This window comes from Rhopalosiphum maidis, chromosome 1, assembly GCF_003676215.2.
Source record: "Rhopalosiphum maidis isolate BTI-1 chromosome 1, ASM367621v3, whole genome shotgun sequence".
Classification (NCBI taxonomy): Eukaryota; Metazoa; Arthropoda; class Insecta; order Hemiptera; family Aphididae; genus Rhopalosiphum; species Rhopalosiphum maidis.
This window is the reverse complement of record NC_040877.1, coordinates 37,798,540-37,817,314: the sequence shown is the minus strand read 5'-3', so window position 1 is coordinate 37,817,314 and position 18,775 is coordinate 37,798,540. Positions and strand designations below refer to the sequence as shown.

The 18,775-nt window shown below is 24.6% G+C and overlaps 1 protein-coding gene across 2 annotated transcripts in view; it reads right to left on the bottom strand.

Moving 5' to 3' along the window:
- The window catches only part of LOC113549486 (sodium channel protein para-like), a 62,363-nt gene that overhangs the window by 41,892 nt on the left and 1,696 nt on the right, over window positions 1-18,775 (bottom strand). The window lies entirely within an intron of this gene.

Genomic DNA, 18,775 nt, shown 5'->3' with positions numbered 1-18,775 from the left:
GTAGCATTGTTGCGACTAGCACAATAATATTGTAATGATTAAAACATGTAAAATACTAAATAGGAAAACTTATCGGGTTTACATTACGTATCAGTGACTATAAATCATTAATAACTTTTTCGCTCTGATAAACGTCCGGTGTTTACCAAACAGTGTTTGAAATAAAACGTTCGATAATAAGTGTTAATTTTATTCCGTAATAATTTAACAATACGGACCAATATTAATTATAACACCGTTCATTTTTATTTTGAAAAACATTTTTTTTAAAAGATCCGTAAAATTATTGATAAATATTCGAGTGTACATTATGCATTGTAAAGAATATTAACTATAATTATTTTCATTTTATTTAATTTAATTTGAAATTGTCTAAGGTTTTTTAAAGGTTATGCTTAATTTTCAATACGGGTCTAAACTCTAAATGTATTGAAACTCAAGTGTACAATCAAATATTAACTAAATAATATTATTGTAATAGTAACTGAATAATTGTATGATAATTATAATATGAATCCCAAATAATTAAAAAGACATATGATTTTTTTACGATTATATATATATAATAATTTATTATAGCTTAGATTTCTTTTTATATACTATATGGCTATCATATCTGTATGACTTAAGCATAAATCAGAGGACGGAATAGACTTAAAAATTAATCATGGCATGAATCTCATGTTATGGCAAACAATATGCTGTGATCAATTGTAAAAATATATTATACTACTTATACTCGACCAACAGAAATTTCAATTTACAAGCAGTTTGGATTTTTTAAGCTTTAGGGTATGCATATGGATAAATCTATGACATGAACTACTCGGCGGCCAAATTCGCAGGGGCCAACCGGAGCAGATCAATATTTTTGAGAGTCATAAACTTCAACGGGCGAGTCCATGTACTACTACGTTGAAAATAGAGTACGGAATTCCAAATGTTCACTATAGTTCTTGAATAGTTAAAAGCAGCAACAAAAAATTATTTATTTTTATTTTCTATGTTTATAGCTGACGAGGAACATTTGATATTTATCTTCAATATCAACAAAGTGAATATTTTTGATTAAAAAATTAAAGTATTCTTCGTCGGATTAAAACTATTTATCTTATCATAGATAATAATATGGTGTAACAGAAAATTCTTGGTATGGAAATTTTTATTGTAATATTTTGTTGATATTCCTCAATATTTTTTTATAAATCTATAAGCAGTAGATAGTTATCTCATACTTATTAACTACAACCCAACATCTTACATTGAAATTTCTTATGATAATAATATTAGTTTTATAATTAAAAATGTCAAACTTACATAATACAAATTTGCAATTAAATTATTTGTATTAATAACAATTTAAATTAATATAACCTTTATTAACTATGTATTCGATAACGATGACTTAAAATCGTTAAATGAATTTTATGACTGAAATCCCCGAAAAAAATACTGTCAAAAAAAAAAAAATACTTGAATAAAAATTAATTTAATTTGCTTTACAAGATTTGTCGGTAAATAGATTTTATCATTACTACATTATAATTAAGATACTAAATTAAAGGCAAATACCGCAGGATGGTAGTACCGTAAAAAAATAAATCGTTATTTATTTAAATAAAAAAATCTAATGCCTCTATATCATTTACAGTAGAACCTCGATTATCCTGAACCTCCGTTATACGAACCCTCTATTATCCGAACTGCAATTAGCGTATCCGAACATTAAAACTCGTATCCACGATTTAGCTGCAGAAAAGCGCGTCGCAGCTCATCGTCAAATAAAAATCGACGATTTTGTCAAAAAAATATTACAAACATTATACGTTCCTTATGTATGTAATGTATTTCGAATAATGTAATAAAATATTAATGATAATAAATATGTATGTACATATTATAAAATATTTAACTGTGTTTTAAAAATTTTTTTTTTTTATTTCCAATATCCAAACTTTTGCATATCCGAACTAGGTGCGGTCCCAATTAGTTTGGATAATCGAGGTTCTACTGTATATTAGAATTTCCATATAATTTAATATTATGTACGTACTACCTATATATAATATACTAATATAATAATCGTGAATATATGTATTTAAGGGAGTTTTTATGATACACTGAAAATATAGATATAATGGAATAAAACATTTACACTCCAAAGATAGTAGGTAACCCAAGTTTTGTGCGATAAACAATCAAAATTGATCGTTTCCTGTATACGTGCACGTTTCCGGACATGCAAAACACTAAATTTATTTTAGTAGTTTTTAATCAGACGAACGGGGTTTTTTTTAAATTAAAATAATAAATATAATATATGAACATGATATTATAATCAAAAAAATGTTTAACTTGTAAGAGATATGTACAAAAAAAAACTCCATATTGCACGTTGATAAAACAATGCTGTGAAAAAAAATAAAAATAATAAGGATTATGTAAATTCAGTTGTATACATTTATGTTGGCTAGTGCAGGTAATGTTCAGTAAAATGTTCAGAAGTTTCTATTTATATCTTATGGGTATTCAAAATAATGATAATTTATTTGAAAATGTTTTAAAAAGTGTAACAATTCGAATTCATATCGATATTGTATCTTTATGTGAGTACTGTAAATGGATTTTTTATTAGATTGTTTTATTATTTGTTTTAAATTCTTCGTTTTGTTTTAATAATAATTTAAGCATTACAATATAAACAATATTAATAATGATAGTTTCTTATTTATAATACAACAATATAAAATAAAATATTTTAGTTGTGGATTACTTACGGAAATTCCATTATTTTAATTTAGATTTCAATATTTTTATGAAACAACTATTATACATAGATAATATTCATAATATATTATCCTCATATCATAGCTAGTACATTGTATTACTTTAATAATATTAAGTGATTAATAAATGCTTATCACTTGGTATGAATTATTGTTAATTTTAAATTAACTGAATTATAATTAAGATATATATTTCACCGTAATCCGTATACAGGAAATTGAAAAAAATGTATTCATTCTTAGAGTTCTAGTTTATATACTTATATATATATATACGAATAAAAGTATTTTTTTATTCGCGCAATATATCCAACATCAAAATTATATGTTACAAATATAATATAGCGATGATTATACATACAAATCATATGTGTACTCAGTAATTTTTAAGTTTGAAATATATAATTTATTATTGGTATATATTTATACTATAGAGTCTTACAAAAATATTTTCCTAAATTATTTATTTAGTCAAATTTTAAACAGCATAGTTTATTTTATTTTGGTAAATATATTTTAAAATAATTAAAATAATATAATCTATTCCAGACAGACATAATAATAAAATCCAAAATAAGATTCACCAAAGAGAAATATTCTACATTCTTAAATCGTTGAATAGCTATAAAATATTACAACAATCAATAAATTGATTTCCAAATAGAAAAATTAGTTTCAATTGAATTGAAATTTTAACTCGAAATCAGCATTAAATTCATTACGAATAAAATATTCTTCGTTGATGAGCTGCTTAAATTTAATTTAAATTTTTAAATTATCTATGGTATTTGTGTATACAAGTTGGTTCTTTATTTTAAATTTATAAACAGTTTTATTTAAAAATATTTAAGCATTTTAAATCTTAAATGTTAATATTTACGGAGCTGAGATAGAGAGACATTTCTAGTATAATATGGTTATTTGGATAATTTATCATGACCTATATCACCTATAGTTAGTCTTATAAAATTATATGCTTACTAAAATATTCGCTAATAGTACCACTATAAGATTATAATAGTTTATTAAAATTTATATTTTTACATTGTTAATTATTATTATTTTATTTATATCTTCACAAATTTCGGTTTAGACTTTGGGCTTATTTACATATTACATATTTTATTGTTTAAAATATTCTGCACAGTACATATACAATAATATATTGAAAATAGGTTTTAACATAGTATGGTAATGTGAAAAATTGTGAATATGGTAAATATAATACATGTATCTTATAAATGAGTGGTATTTATATGGTGGTTAGTGCATATTGTAATAATAGATAGATAATATTTTATTAAAATATAAAAATTGTAGATGAACATTATTTTTGTACTTAACATGGCCCTAATTCTGAACAATGATCGTTAAGATTTACTATTATACTATAAATATTAAATACATTATGTCTGACATAGAAATATGCACACTACAAAATAGTGAATAAACATAAATATAATTTTAAATAATTTCTAATTTAAAATTAAATACACACAATAAATTTTATTTTAGAAATTTATTTTGCTGCATTTTCAATAATACTCTTCAATACAGCTGATAGTACGTACAAATTACAATTAACAAAATGCGTATACGCCAGTCATACTGTTTTTTATTTGGGCGTTTCCTTGTAATCAAACTTGCGTGCCATATAAATATGTATGATAGTATGTATGTATATACTAATGCCTTAATTATTATTATTTTTTAATGAATCAAGATACTCCATTAAATTAATGTCAAAGGTTAGCTACCTTTAGTTATTGAAGTTCTGTTTGTCAAAATTCAAAACCAGTAAAATAATTTAAGGTAATTAAATATACTATAATTTAGTTAAGGAAAATATAATATATAAACTCCTACCATAAAAAGTTTTAGTTAATTAAGTGAAATCAATAATTAGATAAAACAAAAATAATGTATTGTAACTACAGGGAATTAGTATACCACAATGACCAATTTAACGTCATTTACTAATTTCAATTTTACATTTATAATATTAAAAATAAATAAATAACAACAATAGAAAAACTATATAAATAAGAATATTTTTATGTTTTGAATTGATCCATGATCGTGTTAAATTTACAATAATGTGTGTGTCCTTTTTTTCTTTATAAAAAATTATAATTTAAATAAGTCAAGGTATTGCCAATGAGCAGCTTTTACACCCAAGTTGTCTATCTTATAAATCGAATTCTGTATCATAACTTAGGTATTATTATTATAATAAAATTGTATATATTGTATAAATCCAATGAAAAAAATTTAATTTAATTTAATTTAAATCTTCAATTTTTGGAGTAGGATTCTGTGCTTTTTGGTAGAAAATGATGTATACTTCTGATTTTTTGAGGTCAAAAGTGAAAAATGCACTATATTTTTTTTTTAATAATCGAGCAAAACTAAAAATAATATTTAAAAAAAAAACTATTGAGTATTTATGATACACTATAACTTTTGATAATGTCAATTTCGTTACTATGTTGTAATTCAAAAACAAATAACTGTAAATATGTACTTACTATTTTCACAAGATATTATCAATTGAAAAGTTCTAAAATTGAACGGTTTTAAAAATATTTTAGTATTTTTTTGGGTAGACATTTGAAAATTCAAATTTAATTTTTATATTTTTTATTTTTATTAATGTTTAAGCTCATTTAAAAATTTTAAATATGTATTTTATGGTTTCTCATAAGTCATTCTTATAGAAAAGTAAAAATTATTGAAAATTTATATTATTATGTACATATTCTCGTTTATCAACATTTTAAGTTATTTTTTTACGATATTTAAATAAATTTTAGTTGTTTTGTTGCTTATTAAAACAAAAAAATGAAAATAATATCTTTCTCAGGGACTTAAAACTTTTTAACATTTTGTTTATTATTATTTACTGTACACAATGAAAATATTTCAAAGTATTTAGATTAATTTTACGTCACAAACCTTTTCACACTGCTGACCTAGCTGTACATCGCTATTGACTTATACATTATAATAACAACTGGTATTATTATATTAAATAATATATTTGTTATTATTATATAATATTTCATGCGATTTATATTTGCGAAAAATAGTTTAAGTTGAGCAACCATATTATTGATTTAAAACAAAACTATTAATAATGTAAACAATAAATATACAATAAAGTATTGTAATAAATATAAGCTGACAGACTCTACTTAAAATTGTTTGTCATTTATTGAATTAAGATTCAACATAATTGTCATCCATTACATCCTATAATGACGAGGAATACTCGACAACTACCTATTATATACAAAAGGGCGATTACACAGTTTTTTACAAACTATAAGCTATTAAGTTTGTATGTTTAATTAATTATTTTGTAGTTAACTATTTAGTAGGTGTATTTACTATAAACACCCTATATTATCCCTTTAAATGACATTAATAAATTATTTAATTCAAACCAATAACCTAACAAAAATATATTTAAATACATTACGAAACATTTGACTTGATAATAGTATACAATATTATATGCAACAATTTACTTTAGTATAACCATTAGAAAGATTGATAAGTAATCAAATACATAATAATACATAAATATTATAATATTTTAATCTTTTATACATTAATGATCGAAGTAAGATTGATTCAATAAAATAAACCCAAGAACCGAGTTATGAAATTATTGAACGTTGTCGCATTATATCATTAAATTACACTTTAAACGTTTTAATAGTAGTCTTAAATAGTAGGTGATATTTTATACTTACTACTTAAAAGGTGTGTTAACATTACCATACAATAAAAGTATTACAACAAAAACAATTCCAATCGTTCAAAGTCATAATAATACATCGAATAACTACAAGTACTTTGTAATAATATTCATGATAATAATTTATTTGAGACTTACATCTATATAATTTTGACCACTGTATATTTGCAGCCGTTTCTTCAGACTATTGTACAATGTGGATTACATTAGTATTATTTAGTCTAGGTTTACATGACCTAAATGTTGTATAATGTTATTCGTTTTTATATTTAAAACAATCAAATATAGTTTTTCTGTAGAAAAATATCATCCTTTGTAAGTAAAATGCAACGTTGACGATTGAAAAAATTATTAATTAGTTGTTATTTAATTGTTATCTATAGCTGAAGTTAATTATTTTTTTATATACAATAAAGTAATTTATTGCGTTTTCGCATTTTGAATTATTGAATTTTTCAGAATTTCGAGTATGTGATGTGTTTTTAATTATGTCGGTACCAATCAAAAGCTTTCACCACCATCTGTTGTGAAAAAAAAAGATAGTCGGTCAGACAACACAATACATGCAGACGATACGTTATATTCGTATCAGTGTCGATTACGCGTTGACAGCACTCCCTTCTTACCCTTCTTATAGCAGTTACTAAAGTCTGTTTGTGCCGCACAAACACATGACCAATAATATTTTTCAAACACTTAAATATAGAATTACATCGATTTTAACACCTACCATTTCACGGAACCATATCTTGTCGGAAAACACTATCAAATTGCAAACACTTGTATAAATAATTGTATTGTCATTTCGTATTTAATACTCAAATTATAAAATAATATTGATCAACAATATTATTTAGTCATTGTTATGAAATGTAAATGTATTCACAAAATAAATAATATGCAACAATGCGATATTAGAATTTCATATTGTAATTATTATTATTTTTATTGTAATATGAAAGTATAATTGAATAATTTCGTAAGAAAAATGTATCTATATTATTGTTATCATGCAATCAACTTATTGAGATTGAACGATACTCTAAGTTATATAATTTCATCTCTTGAATTTAATTAACAGCAGGTATAATATAATATGTATTAAAATTAATTTCAACTTTACTATACATTGTACTTAATTTATTATAGAACCGTTCATGGAAAATATTTGTTTACGTACATGGTAAATTTTGAAAAGTGAAAAGTGTTCGATTTATTATATAATATACGTAATATAATAATGTTTTTAAAGTTCTAAAATAATGTAAAATAGAAAAAAAGAATATAAATTTTAGTGTGGGAATATATTTTATTGATATTGAATATAAAAAATGTTCATGAAAAATAAATGTTACGTTCTAATTAAAATCAAAGAAATTAATTATGTTATCAAATTAAAAATCGACGAAAAACAGATATTTTTCAAAAAAATATAATCTCAAACTAGCCTACTGGAAGTCACTGTATGTTTAAATAACTAATTGCAATAAATAAAAAAATGTATTAATATTAATAATTTAAACTAATTTGTACAACTATTAAACGTTTTGAAAATTTAAAAAAACTTATAACCTTGTATAAAATTAAAATAAAATAAAAACAATAAGATATTGATTTTTGTGACCAGGTAGAAACCGTTTAGATTAAGATAAACTTTTATTAGTTCGCATTATATGTGCTTTTTTATCTGAGTTTAACTCAGATTTTCCTAACTTTGATATTTTAAAATATCGATACAATATATTTTAAATTCTAAATAACGGACGTAGAGATGTATGAGAATGTCTACACTTATAAGGAATCTATGAATAATATAGGTGGATTTGTGCGTCCTACATCGAACATTTCCTTGTATATAATCAACAAGAAACTGTTGCAATGGTTCCTTTGGGCTAAACCTGATTAAAAGTTGTTTTACCAATACGCAAAACTATGCAGAATGATTCATTACCATGTTCACCACTATTTGATTAAATATTGATTTTTTTGATTTAAAGTAATATACCTATTAATTATTTTTATAACACTTTTTAACTATACGATTTGAGGAGTCCTATCGCAATATAATCTTCATTTTTTTTTAAATGAAAATCATTATTTTATCCAGTTAATTGTCGTTACTTAGATGAATATTTTAGATTCTATAAGTGGAGTGATAAATTTACTCATTTTACAATGATGTACTTATGATTCGTTTTTATGTGTCTCTAAACACTTTTGGGATAAAAATACTTCGATTTTCGAAAGTGGGGATTGTATATAGATCTATAACTATACAGCTCTTTTTGAGATATTTATAGACATAAGATATATTCAACATTTTTAAGTTTTTTCTATAATTAATGATAAAAAGTTATTTACTGTGTCAAAATTCTTGGAAATGAATTACAAGATCACACATAATTTTTTCTTAAATTTGAATATAAATATTATAAATACATAGGCCAATTTTTTTTATGCATTGAAAGTTAGAATTTTGATGAAAATCGCGAAAATCACAAAACATTGCTAACAACTTACCTAGTATAGTTCATACTGAAAAAAATATCAAGTTAATTGTATTTATTAACATTTTAAGATCAAATTTTATCGAGATTACTAATTTATAGATAAAAACTGATCTTAATTATTTTATTATAATTTAAAAACATTCGTAAGAACTTAAAACTTTTACGTTTACTATAGTATTATACAATGTACTTTACACAATGACATTTTTAATTTCTTTTAAGATGTTATTATTTATTTACACTATGAATCTATTTTTATTTTTTTATGGTATTACCACAACAAGACGTTATGAAATTTTGAGCTATAGAATATGGCATATAATATTGCTTATATACTATAATTATTGAATACTAATAATATAATAATTGCAATATTTTTGCAAAAAATTGTATCAACCTAACTAATAGTAAAATAAATTACTTTAATAGCTATATCTAAAAACTATGACAAAATATACTTAGTGATTTAAGCTGGCCGTCCATCTCCACTAACAATTGTTTTTTGTATACAATATTATATCATTGAATTCAATCTTAACACACCCATAACTTGATTCCAAATGTATAGCAGAGCCGTACTACTGCCTACTATTTAAAAAAATGTTTTTATACTTATCTAAATCGAAATTTAAACTAGTCATTTTTTATCTATTTAAATTCATATACAAATGATAAAAGGTTGGAAAGATATCTAAGCCATAATAGTTATAATATTTTATTAATTATAATACGTTTTATAATGTGTAAATAATGTAATGTACAAGTACAATAAACACTAAACATCTAGACCTAATTTTATAGACACTTTATGTTTGTTTCAAAACCATTTTAAGGACTTTTATTCTGGTTTTGATACTTTTTTTTAATAACATAGAAAAATACTCAAACAAATTTTGTTTTAGATGCATCATAAATATTTAAAAAAAAACATATACTGACCGTTTACAATAAAAAATGAGGTTCTCATTTAAAAAATAAAAGTTTGCATCATATATGTTTGACTCAATTCATATAATACAAAAATCTATACAACTTAAAAGATGTTCTAAATATACATACAGATTTTAAAAATCAAAATTTGAATACATTTATCATATGAAAAAATAGGAAGGAGCATTCTTAATGAATTTCCTTGTATAATATTATGCACCCACTTTCTACATATTAAAACGACACAAAAACTGTTTGGTCCATATTAAGATTTCTATAATTTCGTCGCTTTGCATAACAGAAAAAATGTCGATACGGTGTGATCAAAAATTGAACGGCCGAGTTGGTCGAGAAAAAAACGGCTGCAACCATCGTTACTTATAACCGACCATTGGAAAATATCACGGATACTTGTTTGCCACGAGTGCCGTAAACAATGTGATCAGCGGTCGCCTCGATCATGTTTATCGCAGTCGGAACGTGCACGTTTAGATCCTCACCGGGTTTCAGTGGTTTCACCAATAAATGTTTTGGTAACAACTTTTAGAACTCACTCGTCCACAGATTCCATAGTGAGATTTTATAAACTCGAGTCTTTCCAAACGTCAGCAAGTTAACCGCTTCGACGAGAACTAACCAAATCTACGGTATATTTATGATGAGCAGGTAACAGAATTTTTATTCGATGATTATCTTTCGTCGCCATCAGTTTTCTCCGTGTCAGTCTCAACATCAATCGGTTTACGATGATTTTCGATCGAACCGTTTTAGCAATATCATTTACGAACGTATATAGATAGTACCTATCGTGTGACGGAATTCCGGAGAGTCTCCATATCACCTCCGGCACGATGAAACGCCACCACCCGTTTTTGAGCATATCGTAAAGTATAATCATTTACCTATATTAAGTTATATTATGTCATATACTAGCTGATCCTGCATGACGTTGCCTATGAAAAATTAAATAACACCAGCGGATTTACTATGTCTTATAATCCGTTAAATGTAAACGCATAGTTTTTTAATATAGTAATTTAGATGCTTTTGACCAAATATAAAATACAAGTCTAAAATTATATACGATTATAATAACTATTTTATTTTATGTAACCAATGGCAACCCTATACAAACAAAAAAATATTCGTTTTTCGTGAGTCAACAAACCCCTCTATGAGCCGCTCTTTGCGGGTAACCGCTCTGCTGTACACTAAGTTTCGAATGTACCTAGTCATTCAGAACGATAAGTCACTATAATATATGTGTTAAATTTGAATTCAATGAATCATTATGTACGAAAATCAAATTTGAGCGAAAGTCGTCTGTCAGCCTATATTACTATAATTGTATTTATTTTTATGATATTATATTAATATTTCTATTAAAGTAAATCATTTTACTATCAGTAATATAGCCATACGGGCAGGTTGAATAAATGTTTCCGAAAACACTGCATTGAAAAATATCATTGTGTGTATAAAATATAAGTTTAAAATTTTAAGTATACCCACAAATAATATATTTAATTACAACAAAATTACTATAGTTGTTTTTCAAAAATATTTTCATGAATAATTTTGAAAGTACAACTCATGAAAAATATTAATAATTTTACTGTTTTGCTTGGTAGATGTTTGAAGTTTAACGCAACTGTACAAGCCTTTGAAAAATCAACCGGTTTTACTAACGATAACTAACGGCGCGACGATATTTAAAATATAATATACGAACTTACTAATGTAGTTATACTCTGTGATATTGTAAACGACTGAATCAAAATGAGTATTAAAAAAAAAATCAAAATCACCAATATCTATTAAGTCTCGTCGAGTCAACTCATACACGCGCCACAAGTAAACAAGCGCGAGTGCGGACCATAGGTAACTAGGTACATGTGCGTATCGCAAATTCGCAAAGCAGTGTTGATATAGAATATAGCGAAAGGGAAAAGGAAATAGTTTGTTTAAGATGGATACATATATATTTTCAGTATACTCTATTTTTTAAATGTAAAATAATTGGTTGTAGACCAAACCTATAGGCAATAATCGGTATTAGTGAACAATATTAGGATTGAAATATATATATTTGTGTGATGGTCCGTGCGTGCTTTAAAATTCATATGACACTGAGCTTAATTCCTTTTGGGACAACCACAAAAGGCCACAAACAAACACGAATATAATATATACTCGGTCACACGCACGGTATGTCCGACGGGAATTCCACATGGTTAGTGTACACATTTCTACTGTGTAAGTATATGACTACAAAGTTGCATTGTTGGTGTAACAATTTCAGAGGATACTACCGTACACACGTTCACGTTTATTATCATCTAACACTGTCATAAAAATAACAGTACCAATATTGATCTGTCCGCGTCAGTTGCGTTCGCGCTTTCCTATTGCATAAAAAATAAAACCAACTATTATTGTCAGCCCGCAGCTATTATAACGACGTCACGCACCCCAGCTTCGATTATAATGTTATTATTATATAACTTTTTTGGGGAACAAACGAAAATATATAAAATAATGAAAATAAGATACAACGCGTGATGAAAATTTGCTTAATCTGATATTAGATTTTTTATATTGAAGCATACTCGTCTAAGCATGTTACTATACTCTTCGGTCAAGTCTTATAAGTTGTGAGCCCGTCATTCGTTTCAACGACATCCGCTGTGCTTTTATATTTATTATAGCATACCAATACATGATAGTTGTGTGTATATATATTATTATTGCCAAGTAAAAATTGTCTTCCGAGCATTTTGTGTTCAATAATAACGTGTTTATATGTTTTAAATAAAACAATTTTGTTATTATGTAAGTATCAACTATATATATATATATATATATACTTTACTGTTTCTAAATCTTTTTATTATGTACATTGTACGTATATATCTGATGTTTATAAACTATATAAACCTTTAAATTAAATTTATGTTAAGACGCATACATAATAATTTAATTTAATAAAAATGTTTTCAAATGAGTATTATTGAATATCAAGTACATTTTTTCAAATTAATTATCCTGAAATTTTCCACAATTTATTATTATTTTTTTTAATATGTTAAAAATTTCTAATAGTAATTAAAATGTTATTTTAATAGTATCTTAATATAGCTGTAATGGATTTTAAATGATGAAGATCAAGTTAATGATTCTGGACATTAACACTTTTATTTAATAATAATGCAAAGTAAATTAGAAAAGTATTATTGTTTAATTTTGTCGTATTCACAAATAATAAAAACAATACTTATTAGCTATTACTTACCAATAATACTGCTGATACAATGCCTCGAGATTACTTAAGTAACATAATAAACAACTTTAAGTTCAAGTAATTATAGATATAAACTATATAATTATAATTAATACGAAACGGCTGTTTTATATTTTAATTTATTTTACGAAATTATTTAAAAATAACGTTTTTAAAAATACATGTTTTGTTTGAAACGCATTGCAATCTAAAGCATAATAGTGAGATAAGTTCACAATTTATACAAATATATCCTGAAATAGATTTTTACCGCTATGATTTTCCACAACAGTGTAGTTTTCGTAATAATTACTGCTCGATTCACTCATTTAATTTTAAAAGCTTCATGTAATTCCTAGCCATCTGCTTTAATATAGACCGTAGATGATTTTTTTAATCTCTTGAATAGATATATCTTTGAATTTAAATAGTATCTCTTACAATCTTTTTAAACCTTTTTCCTTTACGTTTTTTGTTATTAATTTTACTTGGCAGCACCGTGGTTGGTGTCTGTGTGAGATGATGAGGTGGTGAAACGATTTCTTATATTACACAACTTCTACCGAAAAATAAATATACAAATAAAATAACGTTCAAGTACATTATTTTCAATTATTCTATAATATATTACATCTCGTGTTCTCTTGTGAAATATAAATCCAGCAGATCGAGTCAAAAAATACTACGTAAGAGTACTACCTAACATCAAACACCGTTGTGCTATGCCGTCTCATATTTACACACGGAATAAATGCTATCTCATTTTACGAAATAACAGGGTTTGGCAAATTATTTACCGGAAAACAGACTAATAACAGAGTTACCTGCAAGGAGATGGAAAAAAATACTTATTCATTTACACATATAATTTGCTATCGTCGTCATTGTTCGAACATGTCAATCAATTAACCTATAAATCTTAGATTTTGAAAATTACAAACTAATTGTCCAGGAACGAGTAAATTTCCTGCGGTAATTTGAAGGTGTGTGTTTTAAATTATAAGAATCACATAAAGAGAAAATAAATTTACAATTTTATGAATTATTTCACGGATTATTTATTTATCAATTTTGTTTAAAAATATATTATACTTTTTCTTTAACATAAATATTATATTTTAATATTTAATCAATAAATAAATATACTATTATACAATAAAAGTATTTTATAATAAATTATTAATAATTCAAATAAATGAAAAAATATCTATTCGAAAAGTTTATTACTAAATATTTTTTTAACGCTAGTTGACTGTTATTTTTATTATATATTATATCATTGAATTTATATTTTTATACGAAATATAAATCGTAGTATAAATTAAAAATAATAATAATAATATCATTTTTGATGTCCGCCATTTATGTTTTAATAATTTTTCGTTTATTGTAAAAAATACAATAATTTAATTTCGCATAATTTTATTATTTTGAATAAGTAATTACGCAATTCAATTTATTTTATTACTATTGCTAAAATATTAAATTTTATTATGTTAATTAAATAAAAAGGTATCTTTACCACACGAAAATTTATTTTAAATAAATAATAATTGATTACTTTACTACAACATAAAATAATACTGTATCAATTTCAGTGTTTTAATATTAATATAATTATGCTATATGTATAATTAACAAAAATAATAATAATTAAAAATCAAGCCAAAATTATAAATTAGATAATTACAATAGTAAAAACAACTAAACCTACCTACTTACATCATTATATTAGATACATAAATATTACAAATAAAGAAATTAGTTTTTATAGATATTATCTATAATACAAACTTAAAATGTTTAAACATGCAATATTGAAAAATGTATGCGAAGACACGGATAATATCTTCTATATTTGCATTACTATTATTATAATCAGTAATTAATACATAATGTCTAAACCTTTCATCATCGCATTACATTACATATTTACATTATATAAATTAATTTGTTAATCATAGATAGCGAAAGATGGCAACTAATAAAATTCAGATAAAATATAATTGGAGATTTAGGATCGATAATTGTATGATATTATATTGATTATTGCTGTCAATCGTATTTTGGTAAAATGTTGGCGATTGATTTTCGTACGGTGAATTATTTACGATTGATTGAACTATATCCAAATAAATATAAAATTCAATAAAATGCGAGCAAAAACGACGGAATTAAATTTATATGATTCGTAGGACTATAAAATAATAGATAATAAATCATAAATAGGTAGGTTTTTATAATCAATAATCGTCGAATACAATAATATTATATAACTATACGTATATTGAAACAGTGAAACCAGACCAGTGTAAAGCTTTCCACGTCGAATATCTAATTATCCACTGTTACCATCATGCGGACATTAAAAAAAAAAAATACGAACAAAAAATATTTTCTAAATTATCTAATTTAATCTAATTATCGTATAATATATGTTACCTCTAGTAGTGTAGCTATACGCCAATAAACTATTAATAACTTCAATAATAATAAAAGTAAATAATAAAATTATAATTTTTTTTTTTTAAATTTGTATAATGATTGATTGTTTTTGTAAATTAAATAATATGATGTAATTTTGTAATAATTTACCTACGTTTATAAAAACATCTGGTTGAGACATCGCTACCAAGTAATTCATTATCCCGGCGTCTTATATTAATGGATGCACCTATTATAATTCGTATCATGTTGTAATACACATTTTTCGATTTATTATATTATTATGATCACACGGCGTTTTAGATAGGCGATTTAACTACAAAACAGGTATGTCGTGTCTACCACAACTTACAAGTCGCATCTCATAAGACATATGATATTATATGGATTTAATCCATTCCATTCCATTACATTGATTTGTTTAAATACATAAAATTACAGCATTGATGAAAAATACAGAGTGAAATGGAATAATTATAAATGATAATATTAAATATTAATTATATTATATCTTTAACAATAATTAAGCTCTATATTATGGACCTGAAAATTAAATATTTTCATAATTATAGTATTGATTATCATTAGCTGATAATTATATACATATATATATATATATATATATTGTATCGAAATAATAAAGTATATCTAAAATAAAAATATATTCTATAAATATCAAAATAAATATTTATTATACATTGCTTTTCGATAAAAATAGGTTTGATAAAATAGATATACATATCATAATTTAATTATTAATCTTTACAAATAAATGAAAAATATTCAAAAGGTAGACATGATTTTACGTTAAAATTTATGGAAAACACGAGGATGCTTATGTAGTAAGATTGAGAAATATTATATAATAATATCATACACCTTAAAATATCTACCTACCTCAAAACGCTCAACCGCATACGTCAGTAAACGAATAAATTATTATATCTGTTAAACTTAGTAGATACAACTTTGTTTATAATATTTTTATTTAATGTTAAATTATAGTGTACGTTTTCGTTAAAGAAACATGCAATGAATTTTTTTTTAAACAGTTCGTGAAATGTAGTAATATCTATTCTCATAAGGAACACGATACACAATTTGTAATATGTATATACGAACATATAACAATAGGACACGTCATGATGGTTAGTTGGTTTGAAGAGGCCATTACTTAAGATAGATAGCGTCACAAACTTAATAATTGCCAAAACGTGGTGAACAATAATATATTGTTAGTAGTTACATCATAAACTCCATATCCTCCAAAGAGAATATATGGGTGTATGACATTCTATTCGTATGCGTTTTAACTACAACACTAAGAAGTAAAAAAAAAATAATGCTTTATGGACATAATTCCATGACCAGGTTATTGTTCGTATTATATGGATTAGTCCAATGTAGTTGTAACTTGATTATTATTATTTTTCTTTTTAGAAAAAGGCGGTTGTCAGAGAAATGGTACAAAGGTAAACGAACGTCGGTCGACTAAAAAACGCAATGTTTGCGAATACCTAAAGTATAAGGTTGAAAAATATTTTGTACTACCTGCCGTTCGTGTTTACTCACATTTAGAACATTAAATTTGAAATTATTTATGTATATAAATACATAAACAAAAAAAATTAGTATTAAGACTTTCATAATAGGTCAAGAAGGTATGACTTGCTAAATGTAAATAATTACGCTTCCATGACGTAAAGCTTATTATATAATATAAATTCATGCCTTCGTTCAAAAAAATACAATGACGTCATTAATGAGGTGAAAATATAGTAACATGGTATTTTTTTTACCTAGTTGTATGGTAATATAATTATTTAAATTGCCCAATATTATAGTCTCTGACCACTGTTGTGCGTGCTAAAATATTTTGCGTCGTCGTTGAATTATATTTTGTTCAACGACACACGTGCTATTTCAGTATTAGTAAAAATCAGCAAAAACGATACACTCAGATAATCAATTCTTACTGTGACTCGTTAAATTACATTAGATCACATAAATTCTATAAATAAAATGGTTAAAAAATAGTCCAATTTTTATCCAGAGGGTGCTTGGAAAATATATTTTAAAAATATTATACGTATTATATACCATGTCAAACACTTGAACAACATCTTAGTATATTACTATGGTTACACAATATTCAAAGTGATATACGTGTACCTATATATAATATAATTTATCAAATACTTAAATAATTATGATTTCAAATATTTTTATATTCTTAGTGATTAGTTGTATAAAACGAGCATGTGCGTACGTACACTCATAATGGAAATTATAATATATACCAGTGCTATAGACAGAAAGAACTTTTTTCTAATAGTAAGATGAATTTATATAGCTGATAATTTAAACTAGATAACATAGGAATAAATTATACTTTTAAGGTAATTCTGTGGTAATTAGTTATACAATATATTTATGAATATCATGACAATTTCTGCAGAAAAAATACATAATTTAAGATAATCAATCTTAACCCAATAAATTAATATAGTAGCTATAAATATTAATATTAATGTCATTCCAGTTGTATGTGCAAACACAAGCTACAACGTAATAATTAAATTCGTAGTTTTTAATATGTTTAACTATAATTTGACATAGCGTTGAAATAATAACCGAAGTTCAATCAATTATTTATACAAAAAATAGGTACTTAGGTCCTAAATAACATTTTTAATGTTTTTAGTACATGCATTGGTGCATAACATTGGACGTGTACAAAACCGATCGGATAATAATAGCATCAAAAACCTGTACGTAGGTACTACAATGCTATTATTTTATAACACAATAAATTATACGTGTAAAATGAAAAATTAATCACGTTTCAGTAATATATCAAACTGCGATCAGCTATAAAAAAAAATTCAAATTAAGGTATGCTAACCAGTCACCACCAATTAAATAAAAATAGCGATGACTAACATCTACCCAATAAAAAGGTGTTGAACTTTTGATTAAAACAATAATAATACCTACTTATAATAAAAACTATAATATTCCAGTTTGTCCTCCACACGGATTGCTGGCCATAAACTCAGAA